Genomic DNA, 15,907 nt, shown 5'->3' with positions numbered 1-15,907 from the left:
CATGGCCCAAAGCCACCACGATAAATCACATTGTTAGCATGGACTACCCAGTATGGTCCAAAGCCCCCAAATAAACAAAGACATTCTTCAGGCAGGACATTTCAAGGCTTAGAGATTACCTCTCAGGAGCTGAGGGCAAAAGCCAGACCTCTCTTTGGGGTGAGATTAATACTTTACTTCACAGTGTTGAAAAATACTTTTGAATTAATGACTTTGAATCCAGGTAAACAGAAAGAGAAACAGATAATCAGATTCTGTCAAGGCTTAACACTGACTTAAGGCTACACTGATCGTGATTTTAAGAGAGATTACAATGGGAGATAGAACAGGGCAGTGAATCCAAGAATTCCTATTTGTAAGTTGTATTTATAATGCTATGATAGATAAAGGACTTTTGTACTAATGAATTGAGATAGAAAAGGTTATCACAAATCAATACTTTTTTTGCCCCTCCTGGTATATGTTTGTTTTCTGTTGTAATCACCAGGCTGATGCATCTAAAATATAAGAAACAAGAACACAAGTCATGCCTGGGGCTCACTCTTCCTTATCTTCTCAGACGGCAAGAAGAAAACTGACCAGAACAAAATGGGAATTATGAATTGTGATTAACTGTACCCTATTTTTTCTAGCAGAAGGCGAAGAAAGATTTTGTGAGTGATTGCTGAAAGCTAAATCCAGCATCTCAGGGAATAGGGCTTTTAGAAACCTCTGTTTTCACCTATTGACCCAGTTTCCTTCAAAACAGCAGGAGAGAGAAGAAGTTGGGAACTATAGTCTTTAAATTTATCATTGAATAGATGCTTACTTGTGTCATGAACCCCCAATACTTATTTTGCGCAGCTGTAATATAAACATATATATCCTGGTTAATATATATGTTGCTAAGCAAGCAGAGGGAGGCCAGAAAATATTGTTTTAACTTGAGAGTTGTTAGAACAATGTACAATGTGTTCTAGTTCAGTGAATATTTAAATTTTTACATGCTGCTAATGGATACATATAAATAGTTTCGAAACTATGCCAGTTATGATTAATCCACTATTATTTTCTCTTTTTTTTTCCCCCTTGTTCCGTCTTCAATAACAAAAGGGCTAAGGTCAGAATTATAATAGGTTGACAACAGCACAAACAACGATAATAACACTAGGTAACAAGTACAGAGCTTTCATGCCCTAGTTACGTGTAGGGATATTTACATCTTGTTAGACTGGCACAACAAACGTGTGACAGATGTACTGTTACCATGCCCATTATACAGCTAAGAAGACCACAACCCAAACCGAGTAATTAACTTGACTCAAGTCACATAGGTATTAACTGATAGAACTGGGATGCAAATGCATGGCAGTTCTTGTCAATAGTTTGATTTTTTTCCATTTACTTTTGTGGCCTTGTATAGACAGATAGCAAGCTGTTAGTCCTAAAAGGGAGGGGCATGTTCTGGACTACAGTTACCCAGTGTTGGTGTTAGCGCAAGTAGTATACATTTCTAAGCTACTTTCAAGATAGACTCATACCTGCCTGTGGTTTCCCCAGGAACAGAGCTGGATGTGTGACCTGCAGTTGTCAGAGAGATTGTTTGGCTGTATGTATCAAGAGCCTAATTCCAGGGTCTCAAGTATGGGGGAGGTGCCTGCAGTGTTAGCTATGTAATTTTGTTCTCAGCTCCCTTCAATCTATGCCTGCCTCCCCACTGGGCAAATTTATACTGCAGTGTAAAGTAATGAACAGTTACAGTGTCCCTGAGGAAAATCAGCAAGTTTTACTCAGTATTGCATTACAGACAATTGTTATGTATACTTCTCCATTAGTCAGGTTGAGCAGACATAAATGAAATCTGCAGATATTTCCCAACTCTCATTAAGACATCACTTTACCCTTATTTCCACCAAATCTTTTACTAGGTAGCTAAGAGATTACCAGATACATTACTGTCTTTATCATTCTTTTCCCAGAATCTGGCAGAGGGATTAATAGAATTAAAGCTCATTTTGAAAGAATTGGCATAAGAAAAGAACTAGGGGAAAAAAAGAAAGGATGATTAATAATTTAAATAATTAGATCCTAAATAATCAACATGTTTTGCAACCTTCCCCAACAGTCTGATTACAGCAGACAGAGAGGTCTTGAAGAATTAATGGTCTATTGCCCAGCCAACTCCATCAATCTTCCCCAGCATCCTCCCACCTCAAAGCATAGCTCGTTCTTCCACATTCCTTGTGATCATAAGATTTCAGGAAAATTAAAATAGCATTTCTATTTCTGGGATAAAGTTTAGAGGCTTCTGCTCTCCTCATTAGATCACATTCGTTTTAATTGAAACTATTGTTTGTAAGTAAAAAAAAATCTACCTTCTGTTACCTAGAGTAAAAAGGAAGAAAAGTATAACAATCTGAAGGCTTTTCATAGATAAGGTGCTGTCAGGCTCATGAGAGATTGGAACCGGAGACTAGAAATTTCTAGAGAGGCCAGGAAATTATTTACTCCTCTCCCTCTCTTCATCTTCATCTCCTTTTGCCTCTCTAGGACCGCAATATTCCTGGGTCCTGCTACTCAATACACAGCCAGTTCATTGATTTCTCCTGGGCATTGCACAGTTTTTACTGTTTTGTTTGCCTTTTTCATCTGCACTTTCAATTATTTCACTTCAATCAATTCTAGAAAGAACTAGAATTTCTATGCCCAAGTATAAATTCCTAGGAATGAGAATTTATTAGGCCCCCTCTTGTCAGCTCATGTATACAACTATCGCAAATTTGGCTGTGAGAGGCTAACTGTAGTATGTGGCATGGCAGAGCAACAATTAGTGATCAGTTGTGTAACACAATTGCCTTTCAAAACGTGAATATATTTGAGGTCAATAATCACATTTTATTTTTCATTGTTTCACCTAAAACCTGATACAATGCCTTCTGTTGAAGAAGTGACTGAGTGTTTTGTTTTGTTTTAAAAGAGATTATATATATATTTTTTGGCTGGGAAAAATTCGCCCTGAGCTAACATCTGTTGCCAATCTTCCTCTTTTTTCTCCCCAAAGTAGTAGTATATTCTAGTTGTAGATCCTTCTAGTACTTCCATGTGAGCTGCCGCCACAGCATCGCTACTGACAGACGAGTGGAAGAATTCTAAGACTGGGAACCAAACAGGGGCCACTGAAGTGGGAGTGCCAAACTTTAACCTCTAGGCCATCAGGGCTGGCTCTAATTGAGTGTTTTTAAGTGATGATAGTAGTTTGAAAAAATGGAGGGCAGGGCCACTGCCCTTAGAAAGCACACAAAGTTAGAGGTTCCCAAACAGATATTTCTCAGCATTTACCAAACAGAAGAGCATATGTATGTATATTGATGATGGGCAGGCAGCAGCACTCAGTGTCCCTGACAGCTGATCAAAAAAATTGGTGGCACATAAGTGGGTTCAGTAAATGCACAGTCATGTTTATTAATACTACGTTCTATCAGCACCAGAAAAGAATTATATATTTGGAATAATCTTGATACCTAAAATATTCTATGTCACTCAATTTTTTAATTTTGTCTTTTTAAAAAGTCTGTATTGACAGTTTATTCTATTCTGCTAACCAGAAAGTCAATCAAAACTATTAAATTACTTATTTTAAATAATTATATATTTATTTTCAAAAAAGTAAATAAAATTGTGCCTTAGGTGTCATAAAAGGCTATTTTGTTAAAGGTTGTTAATCGCATGACACTGGTCACTATTAGGTTGTGCTTGTTACTCACCAGGGAACTGTTGGATAGTCTATCCGGTTTGGAAAATTTATTTGCATTGTGATAGTTCACAATGCTTATTCTGTTCTATGCAGTCTCATTTGGTTCATGTGGCAATGAGTTGTGCTTAGAGGTGTTAGATGACTTTGATAAGAGCATACAGGTACTAAATAGTGTTCGTCTTTTGTATACTCTGAACTAAGAAAGAATTACTCATTTGTTGCCCAATTATTCAGGTTAGGGTGTTGAGTCAGTTATTGAAAGCTTAAATTATAACTAATTAACTAAACTTGGCTTTCAAATTTTCAATAGAAGGTATGTTGGAAGAAGGTATGTTGGAAGAAAAGAAAATTTTATTCACATAAGACAAATTAACAAATAAACATCTATTCAAGTGTATGCTATAGCCAAGTGGAATGATCAGATTTGTGTTTATACTAAATATACTGGAAACAGTGAAGAGAATAATTGAAAATCCTAAGATTGCAATATTATTGAAAAAAGGGACTGTGGTAAAGAGTGAATTAACTAGGAAATGTGGCCAATAAAACACCCATTTTGTATGATTTTTTTAATAGGGTGTACTTTGTAGCTCAATTAATCAAATCCAAGACAATGGCTTATTTAATCTTCAGGTATGTCACCATCTTGGCCTACCTCCCTTGCCAAAGCAAATATATATGAAAAACCTGCATCTCTTTTTCTACATGTTATGTATCTTCAAATAATTTTAGTTTTGTAATTGTAGCTATGAAAAAATGAACATGAAAACATACTACTATTCAGGAAAGAAATTGACTATGTAAATAATACAAAATTATATCTAAATAAGTACAGTTTAACATCTGCCTAAATTCTTAATCTCAGAGAATTCTAGAAAATCATCAGTTCATGAACTACTTAGTAAGATAAAGCATAAGTAGGGAGAGTTACTGAATGCAACAGTATTGATTAGTCTCTCTTTATAAATCTCAACCTGCACTAGTGCTTAAACACACAGAAACAAGCAAAAAGAAAGTAGGAAACTGATGTTACTGATGTCTGCTTTACACACTTCTCTTTTCCTTTTGCACTTTCTTTGAAATCAAAGGGAAACCAATTTAATGAATACAAATCAGAACCCTGAAGGAAATGAGCCTATTTATTAACCTCATTAGGAGATAGATCATAAGAAATGTGTACACATACACAGCTTCTGCTCTCTGTGGTTCTGGCCAAAAAAAAAAAAAGACCGATTGTTATTTCTTCTTTCATATATGTTTCACTAGTGATCATATCCATTCTCTGTAATGCTTAATCGCTATAGGATTTTGTGTGAAAGATCTTCCCATTTAAATGTTTTGTAATGAGTATATTGAGCATAAAGATAGAACAACAGATTTCTAATGACTATATATGCCATATTGTAAACTATAAACCCTGTTGGGAAGGCTAAGAGGTGAGCATCAGGGGTCTAGTGTGGGAGCATTGACACAGCTGGGACATGACTCACAGGAAGGCCCAAACTCCTGAAACTCCAAGACTGCTCTGCTACTTGGAGGACTCAGAATCCAGCAGACCTCACTGTGATGGAACCTGTATTATACACCAGGTCCTGCCTACTCATCCACTGAAGGCCTTGGGAATCTTCTCCATTCTTCCTATTCCAGCAAATGTCTGTTCTTCCCAAACAAAATATGCTCTGTTACATAGCCAGGATTTGCCCTTCCATCTGAATGGCCCTCTTTCCAATCCCTTATCTGTTTCTCTGGTGAACTCCTACTCATTAATAAAGCCTTAAATTAGATATCATGTCCTGGCAGAATTCAGAGTGACTTTCTCTGGACTACCATAAAATACTTTCTGTAGCTCCACGAGGGCATTTTCATCCTGCTTTATCTTTTGCATCTATCTTCCCTCAGTGCATTCCTTGAAGGAAGAATTTGGCCTTATTCATCTTTATATTCACTGCATCTTGCAAAAGGCAGAGATTATAAACTCTAAATAAATGTTGGTTAAATGAATAAAGGCATAGCTGGAGTACATTTCATGTAGTAGAGATTTTATTGCTCAAATTGGTCTACTTCAGAGTGAGGCTGACTCCCCTTCATGCACAGTAATGGGGTGTTCTTATCTATTGAGGTGGTATGAAATGGCCAATATTTAGCCATCTTGACTTGCAGAAACAGCTATTTTAAATGGTTCCACATCATCCCACTTAATCATAGAATTAACCTGATCCTTATGTGGCTAATGACTAAACATATACTATGGATATGGACTTTATTCATGATTAAATCTTTACTAAGTGCTGGAAATGTTCTAAGCTCTAAGGATACAACGGTGGCCAAGTAACTGTAGCTCCAAGCCTCATGGAATTTGCATTTTAGAAGAGGAGACAGAAAATAAACATATTCCTGAATAAATAATTTAAATCTAGTAGTGAAAAGAGTAGGGGGAAAGAGGAGGAGAAGGAGAAGAAAACATGGTAGGGAAGAGAAGAGGCAGAAAGGATAGTGTGTAAGGAAAGTTTCCCCAACAGGTGATGATTTGAACAGAGACCTGTATGAACTGTGGGAGTGAACCTTGTGATTTCCTGGAGGGAAAGCATTCTTGATAGAGGATACAAAAAACCCAAGATGGCATGTGTGGCACTGAAAAATGTCTGAGAAATAGCCAAGAGTGAGATCACGATAAGGATTTTGGATACTGGCCTGAGGGTGATGGGAAGCCATTGGAGTTTGTGCCCGGGAGAGTTGTATGATTTGATTTATATTGGAAAAATTCACTCTGGCTGCTAAGTGATGACAAAACTTTAGGAGACAGGAAAACCCACTAGAAATAGAGATCCAGGTAGTTAATAATGTTGACTTAGATGAGAGTTGTAGCAATGAAAGGTTTGAAAAATAGTCAGATTCAGGATGTTTTTTAAAGGACTTTCTCACAGGGAGTTGCTGCTGATTGTACAGGCATTCACATATGTCTTAGCTGTGAAGAAAAGAAGCAGCTGTGACAGACGAGAATTGTGCTGGTACTGTCAGCTACGCCTTAGTGAAACTTGGGGTTTCTCTGACCTTCAAGGCCAGGCAGTGATGTTCTCATGTGGAGCATAAACAATGTAACAGAAGACCTACATCCCATTAGGGTGTGCTATGATTACGATGCATCAAGACAAAAGAAAACTGTTCTATAGTAGATCCAAATGCAGATAAATACATGAATATTATCCAGACCACAAAAATGACCAAATGTCCCTCAATTCTGCTGTGTTGCCACTTTACCAGTCACAGCTTTAGCCTTGCTTTGCTCCCTCTGTGTTCCAGATAAGAACTATTAAGATACCTAATAGTAGAATTAGCCCTGCTGTCTGACATCTAATCTGGAAAAAAAGTCTTACTTTCTTTAACCTTTCCCCAAATAATTTAGCATAAGCCCCAATACTATAATTAGTCTTTTCTAACAGTCTCTTCCTGAGACACCCCACAGTTCCCCATGGTGAATATTTTCCTCCATTGCAGAGGTAATAAACCAAACTTTGCTCAACTATATTATTCCCGATGGCCTTTGGCTGGGGGCTTTGGCTATTGATAGTAGACCAATAATTTTATAGCACCTTGGGAAATTTTGTTGTCTATTTTTAAGCCTGAAAACCTATAGCAAGATCCATATTAAATCTCATAGCAAAATATTTAATTTTAGGCTTAAGTCTAGAGCCTGCAGACATGTATCATGTGAATAAATCAGATGAAAGCAGGCCTGGGGAACAAGTCTACTCCAAGGAATTTGCTCTATTCCTACAAGTACTTAGTCCTGAGAGCCCCTCTCTTGTACTTATTTCCCTAGCCTGAATAGAAAATGCTTTCCTTATCTCCGAGATCATAGCCAAAAATGAATACTATTTAATTATTATTCCTCCAAAGAATTCCCTTAAGCTTCATAGTGAAACACTCATCATTCTGTGGAGACTACCTTAGGTTTCACAGACAGTATTTGCGTTCTCTGGAAGATATCTATTGTTTTGGCAAACCCTTAGGTAGAGATAAGCTTCCTTTTAACAGTTTTCTATCAAGGGTGTTCTTTAACTGCTTTTACCCATCTAGGGAACCAGACTTCACAGGTCAATCCAGACAAGGAGAAATGAGGCTGCTCTCATCCAGCTGAGACTAACCTGGATTTCTAATATGTGAGGATGTGGTACATTCATTAGAAGTGGAGGAGGTGTGGTGAAAGTCAAGGACTTGACAGAGTCTAAGACCACCTTCTATGATTTGGGTGTAAGTCTTTTAATCATTATAAATGTTGATTTCCTTATCTGTAATGCAGAGATAATTAAATGAAGTACAGAGCATATGAAATAATATACATGAAAGTATACTCTATTTAAGCTATGCTGTATGTAAGTGTCCTTTACAACTAGGGCTATGTTTAACTTCCATGTTTGCTCCTAAAGATTAATGTATCTAAACTTTAACTGTAATTGTGATTCACACAAAATTATCTAAAGGAAAAAAAAAGATAATTAACTCAAGCTCATTAAATATTAGCTGTGCATTGACTTCAAAATTTATGGATTCTTTAAATTAACAACAGAATCATTAGATCAAAATAGCCCATGTCAGCAATGATAAGCTCCACCTGTTTTCTTCTTCCAAAGGTGTTCTCAAAGTCAAATGGGATAAGACAAAAAAAAGGATCTGAAACAGACGACGGCCACAAATTTAAAATTAGATGGGGAAACTAAAAAACTAAGGTGAACATATGCAAAGTATTTTATGGTGTATTGATTGTAATCATGTGGAGCAAGAGACATTGTGTGATGTGGAGAAAGTCAAGGATATGGAGTCAGACCAGACTCTAAGACCACGCGTTATGATTTTGGGTGTAAGTCTTTTAACCATCTGAATGTTGACTTTATCTGTACAACAGAGATAGGTAAATACAGTGCAGAGCATATTAAATAATATATATGAAATATTTTGTCCATTATAAGACACTATGTAAGTGTTTATAGAAGAGTTCTTGGCTGTGTGACAAAGGGAACAGCTAAGGGTGATGCCAAACTGCTCTGTGTGGATTTAGCCAATGCAAATGTTTAGCTTGAATAGATTTCAGTTGAATTGGATGTTTCAAAACGTAGTTTGTAATGTTATATTAAAATAGTACTCTGATAGAAAGTAAGAGATCATCTAATTTCCAAAATGTCAGACTTATTTCTAAGGAGTAATTCACACACTGGGAGAATCTTACTGTGTCAATAATATTTAAATGAGTCACTGTTATTTGTAAACCTTTAATTGTGATAGCTAGCACAAAATAATATGTGAAAAACATGATTATATGGTTATCACTCCGTTTAATAGGGTTTGTAGACTCTATGTACACATAACAGCTGCCAGAGCAAGCCCTCAATTAATTTTACATAGCAGGAGCAATTTTACACGATTACTTGAAACTCCTTGGCCATGTTCCATTTCTCTGACATAGACATATGGGCCAAAATCACAAAAAATTATTACTCCAATGGGATTTCTTATAATAATAGTTATATTGTAGGTAATATTTTTCCAGATTAAATCTTTCAACTTTTACACAATCTCACTTGTTGTTTAAAAGTTATTTTCATGTGGATAATGCTGGTTATTAGAGTGAACATTTATCGAGTGAACATTTATTGAGTGCTTACTAAATTCTAGGCTCTCTGCTAAGCATTTCATATGCGTCACCTCCTTTAATCTTCAGATTTCCCAAAGAATACGTTCCAAAGTTATTTTGTCTGTTAGGAGGAAACAAATTGAATAAGGGTAAGTAGGCTGATCAAGGTCACTGTGGCTAATAAGTAGAACAGGCAAGACTCTAACCCAGGTTGGCTGATGTCTAAAGCCAATTTTCTTAACCACAAAGCCTCCACTTGCTTTTTCTCACTATTCAATGAGCTATTTGTTGAAGATAAATTCAGTATGACTTTTTTTATAACTATAATTATAAATTACTTAAAAAGTATGTGTTTATTAGCGGTGGCAATTAGTAACATCACTGAGGCACCATCAGCTGTTTTTTGCTAATTATCCATTTAGACATTCATTCCACAAGTATTCATTAAGCACCTACTATAGTCAAGCCTCCGTGCTTGAGTTGACATATTTAGTCGCTCCTCCTGCCAAGAAACGCAGACGTGTATTCTCTAGTCAGGAAGCTTGTTTCTTTCTAATCATTTTATCTCAGGATTTACTTCCTTCCCATTCAGGAAGAGAATAATTAGAGTTGAGTCCAGATTCTATATATAGCTAACATCTATGAGTCTTTTTCACACTTCTCTCTGTTATCTTCCTGTTCTCTTACCTTACAAATACCCATATTATAGCATCTGTCATATTGCATTGTAATTTCTGCTTATTTACCCATTTGCCCTTTTAATCCATGAACTCCTTGAAGAGAGATATGATATCTTCTTTATATTTTCAGCATCTAGATTGTAATCGTGTGCTTAATGAATTGTGTTGTCTGAAAGAGTGAATGAAGGAATGAAATCTCCAGCATATTCCAGAGGATTTAGGATCAATGCTTAAGAGAATTCCAGGAAGAAGACAAAATCCGTTTATTACTGTATTCATCAGATATCAGTAACAACTATCTCAGCTGGAAATGACAGAAATGGCCTCAAATGTGCTTAGCTGTCATGCAAGCTGAGCCCTTTTGAGGCTTCCACCTGTCATGGGCCAGGGCTCAGGGTGAACTGCACAATAACACAAAGTATGATTAAAGTAGTAGGCTTTACTAGGGAAATTTACTATTCAAGGATCAGCAAGAGGAGAAGGCCTGGTTACTCTGGTCTTCAATATCAATTCCCAAGGAGGTGCGATGAGGCCAGACCCCTCCCTGGAACACCTATTCTTACTCTCTGCCCAGCCAGCCCCAGTAAGCCTCGCACTGGGAAGTTAGTGAGAATAAGGGGACCCATGCTTTCTGCCCTGACTGACTGCTGGCATGTACATTTCCCCAGTAAAGCTTGCTCCTTACCTGGTGTTTAGCCATAGTGCCTAACTGAGTTAACTGTGATACCAACCATATATGATGTAAGAAAAAAAGTAAATTTATGGCTTATGTCACTGAAAAGATAGTAGGCATCATTGGAGACTTTATACAAAGAGTTAGAGCACTGTGTTTCCAATTGCTGCTGTAATAAATTACTACAAATGTGGTGGCTTAAAACAACACATTTTTGTCTTAGATTTCTGGAAGTCAGACTTCTGAGTGGGTCTCACCGGACTAAAATCAAAGTGTAGGCAGGGCTGCGTTCCTTTCTGGAGGCTCTCAGTAACTATCTGTTTTGCTGTCTTTTCCAGTTTCTGAAGGCCATCCACATTCCTTAGCTTGTGGCCCCCTTCCATCTTCAAAACCAGCAATGGTTGATGGAGTCTTTCTCATATTATATCATTCTGACACAGACTCCCCTGTATCCCTCTTCCATCTTTTAAGGACCCTTCCGATTACACTGAGCCCACCAGGATGATCTCTGTATTTTAAGGTCAACTGGTTAGCAACTGTAATTCAACCTGCAACCTAATTTCCTCTTACACATAACATAACATATCCAAAGGTTCCAGGGATGAAAACATGGATATCTTTGGGGATCCCTTTTTCTGCCTACTACAGAGGTGTCTCTCTCCTCTCTTCTTCTTTTGGGTCTCTTTTATTGTATTAGGGCTTTATTGTTAAGTTACAAGGCAGCAAGTTGGCTGCCATCAGCTAATAGGCTACAGCTTCCTAGGTTCAGGTTCTGTCAGGGAAGGAAAAGTTCTCCTCCTTCCAATAACGTGAACTTGGTTTCTGGGCCTATGATTTTCTGAGTTGTTTCACGTGCACAATCCCTGTGTGCAGTGAAATGAAATCTTTATCCCCAGACCTTAGTTACACCTTCACCCCAAATGATGCAGATTTATGATAGGGGGAGAGGCAGACGTAGGGAAAGGGACTTTACCCAGTATACTAGTTAGGCTAAAAAAATAAGAGAACTGGGAGACCAAAATGTCCACCATGTAGCAATGTGAGGGGGAAAAAATCGTGTTTCTACAGGAAAATATGTCTATTTATGGTAAATAGTATCTCTCTACAAGTCTGTGTTTGTGGTCCTACCACCCAGGGTAAGTCAGAAATATAGACTCACTATAAAACTTGGATCTTAGCTTGTCTCTGTATGCTTTCTCATATATAATATATTATAAATTCTGCATAATAAAAACCTCTTGCTAAATAACGATTAAATTTCATGCTTTAGGTTTTTAAATTAAAACAGATAGTTCAAAAAATTAGGTGTTTATTTTTATCTCTTTCAAAGAAAAATAAAAAAGTGTTCTAAAAATAAATAATTATGCTGACTGAAATAGATAGATAAATAATTGTCTTAAAGATACTATTTTAAGAAACTGGAATATGTGATCTCCTTGCCATTTTTCTTTCTCATGTAAAAATTTAATTTTCTGTTGTAATCATAAGATGTAGCATCCTAGGCTTTACTTTAAAGAAAACAAACTAATGTTTACATTATTGGCCATCTCTCAATTCCCCAAAAAGGACTTTCATAATTGTCATTCCTTTTATAATAACCTATGTGTCGGGCGCCAAGCTGAACATTTCTCATGTATTTGCCATTTGCCCTTTATAATAAACTATAAGTTTAGTATTATCTATATTTTATAAGTGAATGAACTGATGCTCGGAGAGATTAATTTGCTTACCACCACATAGCATCTAAGTGGAAGCCAGGTCTCTCTGACAAAATGTACCTTCCATGTTCCGTAATAATGATATCCTGTTATTTTAGGGAAAAAGATAGATTGAATGCTAGCTTGGAGCTTCTATTTTTCTAACTTACATTGTCACTGAAATGTACCCTCTTTTTTTTTGTGAGGAAGATTAGCCCTGAGCTAACATCCGTTGCCAATCCACCTCTTTTTGCTGAGGAAGACTGGCCCTGGGCTATCATCCGTGCCCATCTTCCTCTACTTGATATGGGACGCCACCACAGCATGGCTCGACAAGCAGTGTGTCGGTGTGCGCCTGGGACCTGAACCCAAGAACCCAGGGCCACTCAAGCGGAGCACGCGAACTTAACCACTATGACACTGGGCCGGCCCCTACCCTCTTTTTTATTGCTCCCTCAGCATATAGATAAATATTTGCTCAATAAATGAATGAGATATGTTATGTTTCCATTATTTACAGATTTGAGCACTGCTCGGTGAAGAACATGTGCTAGAGGCCACAGGAGGAAATAACTATTAACTAGACTAATTCTTCTTAAGGTGTTTAAAAGTTAGTGGAAAAGATAAGATATTCACACACACAGAGACACGCACACATATATTACTGGATCATGAGAGTATGTATTATATTTTCCTAGTGAGAAGCACAAAGAACTTTAAAAAAAAACGAGAGAGAGTGAATGAACCCATTTTTGGCTGGAGTGATGACGTTTTTGGAGAAAATGGTGTTTGTGGTTAATTTTGGAGGACACCTAATATTCCAGTGTGTAGACACGTGAGAAGGGACTGTGTGAGGTTGAAAATCAGCTCACAAGATTAAGACTGGTGAGCAATACAGGTGGGGGAGGAGAAATGGCGTTGTGAGCCGTCTGCATTATAAACAGAAAGAAGAAAAGCCAGGGAAGTGGCTCTTTGGGGCAAGATTGATGTTAATGCAGGGCAAGTTCGCATTTGGGATTTAGAATAAAAGTTTAAATTATGGCTTAAGAAACAAAAACAGTAGTTTAATTTAACTTCGATAAAAGAAGATGGTCCTTTGGAAATTTTTTAGAATTCTAATTTACCTCTTTCAGAAGGAGAAGCAGTCCTTTTTCTGACAAATATGGAGACTATGTCTTCATTTTTTTCAAAGCTTATAAATTTGTATCATGGATGCTTACAGGGATTTTGCTTTTAAATCTTACTTTGATAAACTTTCTTATCTCTTTGTACTATTCCTTTGCCAATTTCTCTAACTTTCGTTCTTAATTCTCAATTTTTTTCCAGCAAATTGTGTGGTTCTTTATTCTATTGACTAAGATTAGGGCCATCTTTTCCACCTTTTTAATTTCATAAGGATGTAAAGTTCTTGATATTGTCTTTAAAATTGTACTTCAGTATATATTTGAAAGACTTGATTTTACTCCAAATACGTATTCTTGGGGCTGGCCCGGTGGCGTAGTTGTTAAGTTCACGCACTCTGCTTCGGCGGCCCGGGGTTTGCAGTTTCGGATCCTGCGTGCGGACCTACACACAGCTTATCAAGCCATGCTGTGGCAGGCATCCCACATATAAAGTAGAGGAAGATGGGCACAGATGTTATCCCAGGGCCAATCTTTCTCAGCAAAAAGAGGAGGATTGGCAGCAGATGTTAGCTCAGGACTAATCTTCCTCACACACACAAAAAAATGTATGTATTCTTGATTACATTAGTGTTTTGTTTATATCTTTTTTATCGCATTAAATGAGAAAGCTGTAAAGAATCCTAGGAAATCACCTGGTCCAGAATAATAACAATGATGTCTACCCTCTTTAATGAAGGTTTTGAAATGATATTTTATAACCTTATTGGTAGGCTAAGCTTGTGGTTAATATTTTTAAGAGAGATAAAGTCTCTCTTTTCTTTATGCTATAATTATTATTTGTTGATGTTCCCATTTCAAAAATTATAACAGCTGATGCATACTCTTCTAGTACAATCCTTCCTATTATACTAATTTCTGATTGGAGCCAGACAGTTGAATGCCTACGTATCTTTTGAAGTTTATATAGGATGACTGTGTCCTCAAATCTTGTTACTAAAGATATTGTCTTGTTATTTTTGGTGAATTGTGACTCATAAATAGTGCAGATGAAACACACTCAACACTGCAACTCTGTTAATACTATGCTTTGATAGTCTGATAAGATGTCATCCATTTTCAACATATGACTAAAAAAAGAAAAGTGTGTTAAAATGAGAACAGCTGAAAATATAGATTGAATTGTGTTCCAAAAACTTCCTCCTTCTCATTTGAAGTGAAACATAAGCCTTATCAATTATATCATTTACATAGTATTTATTGCGTCAAGGAACCGTGGAGGAAAGAGGTATAGGAAGCGTCAGATGTAGTCACATCCCTTGAAATTCCTTATAAACGAGACAAGAAAATTAGGGCGTGCACATATGAACATTAACTAATAAAAGTAAGTTTAATGAAAATGTTCTCTTTCACCTAAAATTGTTTAGTTATCAGGAATATGTGGTCTTTTAGGTTTGACTAGTGTTTTAAAAATGGCACTAACAAGACGTTTTACCTGATAAGAATATCGTTAAAAATAACTGAACAAGGGCTGGCCCTGTGGCATGGTGGTTGAGTTCAGCAGCATTTGGTGGCCTGGCATTCGCACGTTCGAATCCCAGGAGTGGATCTACACCACTGTCAGCCATGCTGTGGAGGCAACCCACATGCAAAATAGAAGAAGATTGACACAGGTGTTAGCTCAGAGCTAATCTTCCTCAGTTAAAAAAAAAAAAAAAGAAAAAGAGAAAGCCCCATGATAAGTGCTTGGCATTTTGTGCAGAGACCATCATCCTTGACAAATACCATTCTATTTTTTTCATACATGCTAGTCGATAGAGAGGAATAGGTATCTTAGAGTTGCTTATTCTACCAACTTTATCAGACATGTTTGTCTCAATTTTGTTTTAATATGAGACCCTCTCCTACTATATATACTGGTATAATGGTTAAGAAGTTTATCTTGGGGCCAGCCCGGTGGCATGGCGGTTAAGTGTGCGTTCTGCTTTGGCGTTCTGCTTTGGCGGCCCAGGGTTCACAGGTTCAGATCCCAGGCATGCACTGATGCACCGCTTGTCAAGCCATGCTGTGGTGGCTTCCCATATACAGTAGAGGAAGATGGGCATGGATGTTAGCCTAGGGCCAATCTTCCTAGGCAAAAAGAGGAGGATTGGCAACAGATGTTAGCTCAGGGCTAATCTTCCTCACAAAAAAAAAAGAAATTTATCTTAAGCAAATTAAATGTTTAATATCTGTCCCATGGAATACTAGCCATGGGTTTATGGTGGTGAATAAATCATCTCTATCTTATCCTGTCTTACCACGTGAAAGCAGCAGTACCCAGTTCAGATTGTGTTTTGAGACTTCTTCATAGACCAAGTAATATTTCACTGTG

The sequence above is a fragment of the Diceros bicornis genome, chromosome 22 (genome assembly GCF_020826845.1).
Source record: "Diceros bicornis minor isolate mBicDic1 chromosome 22, mDicBic1.mat.cur, whole genome shotgun sequence".
Classification (NCBI taxonomy): domain Eukaryota; kingdom Metazoa; phylum Chordata; class Mammalia; order Perissodactyla; family Rhinocerotidae; genus Diceros; species Diceros bicornis.
The sequence above is the reverse complement of the archived record's forward strand: the minus strand, read 5'-3'. Positions refer to the sequence as shown.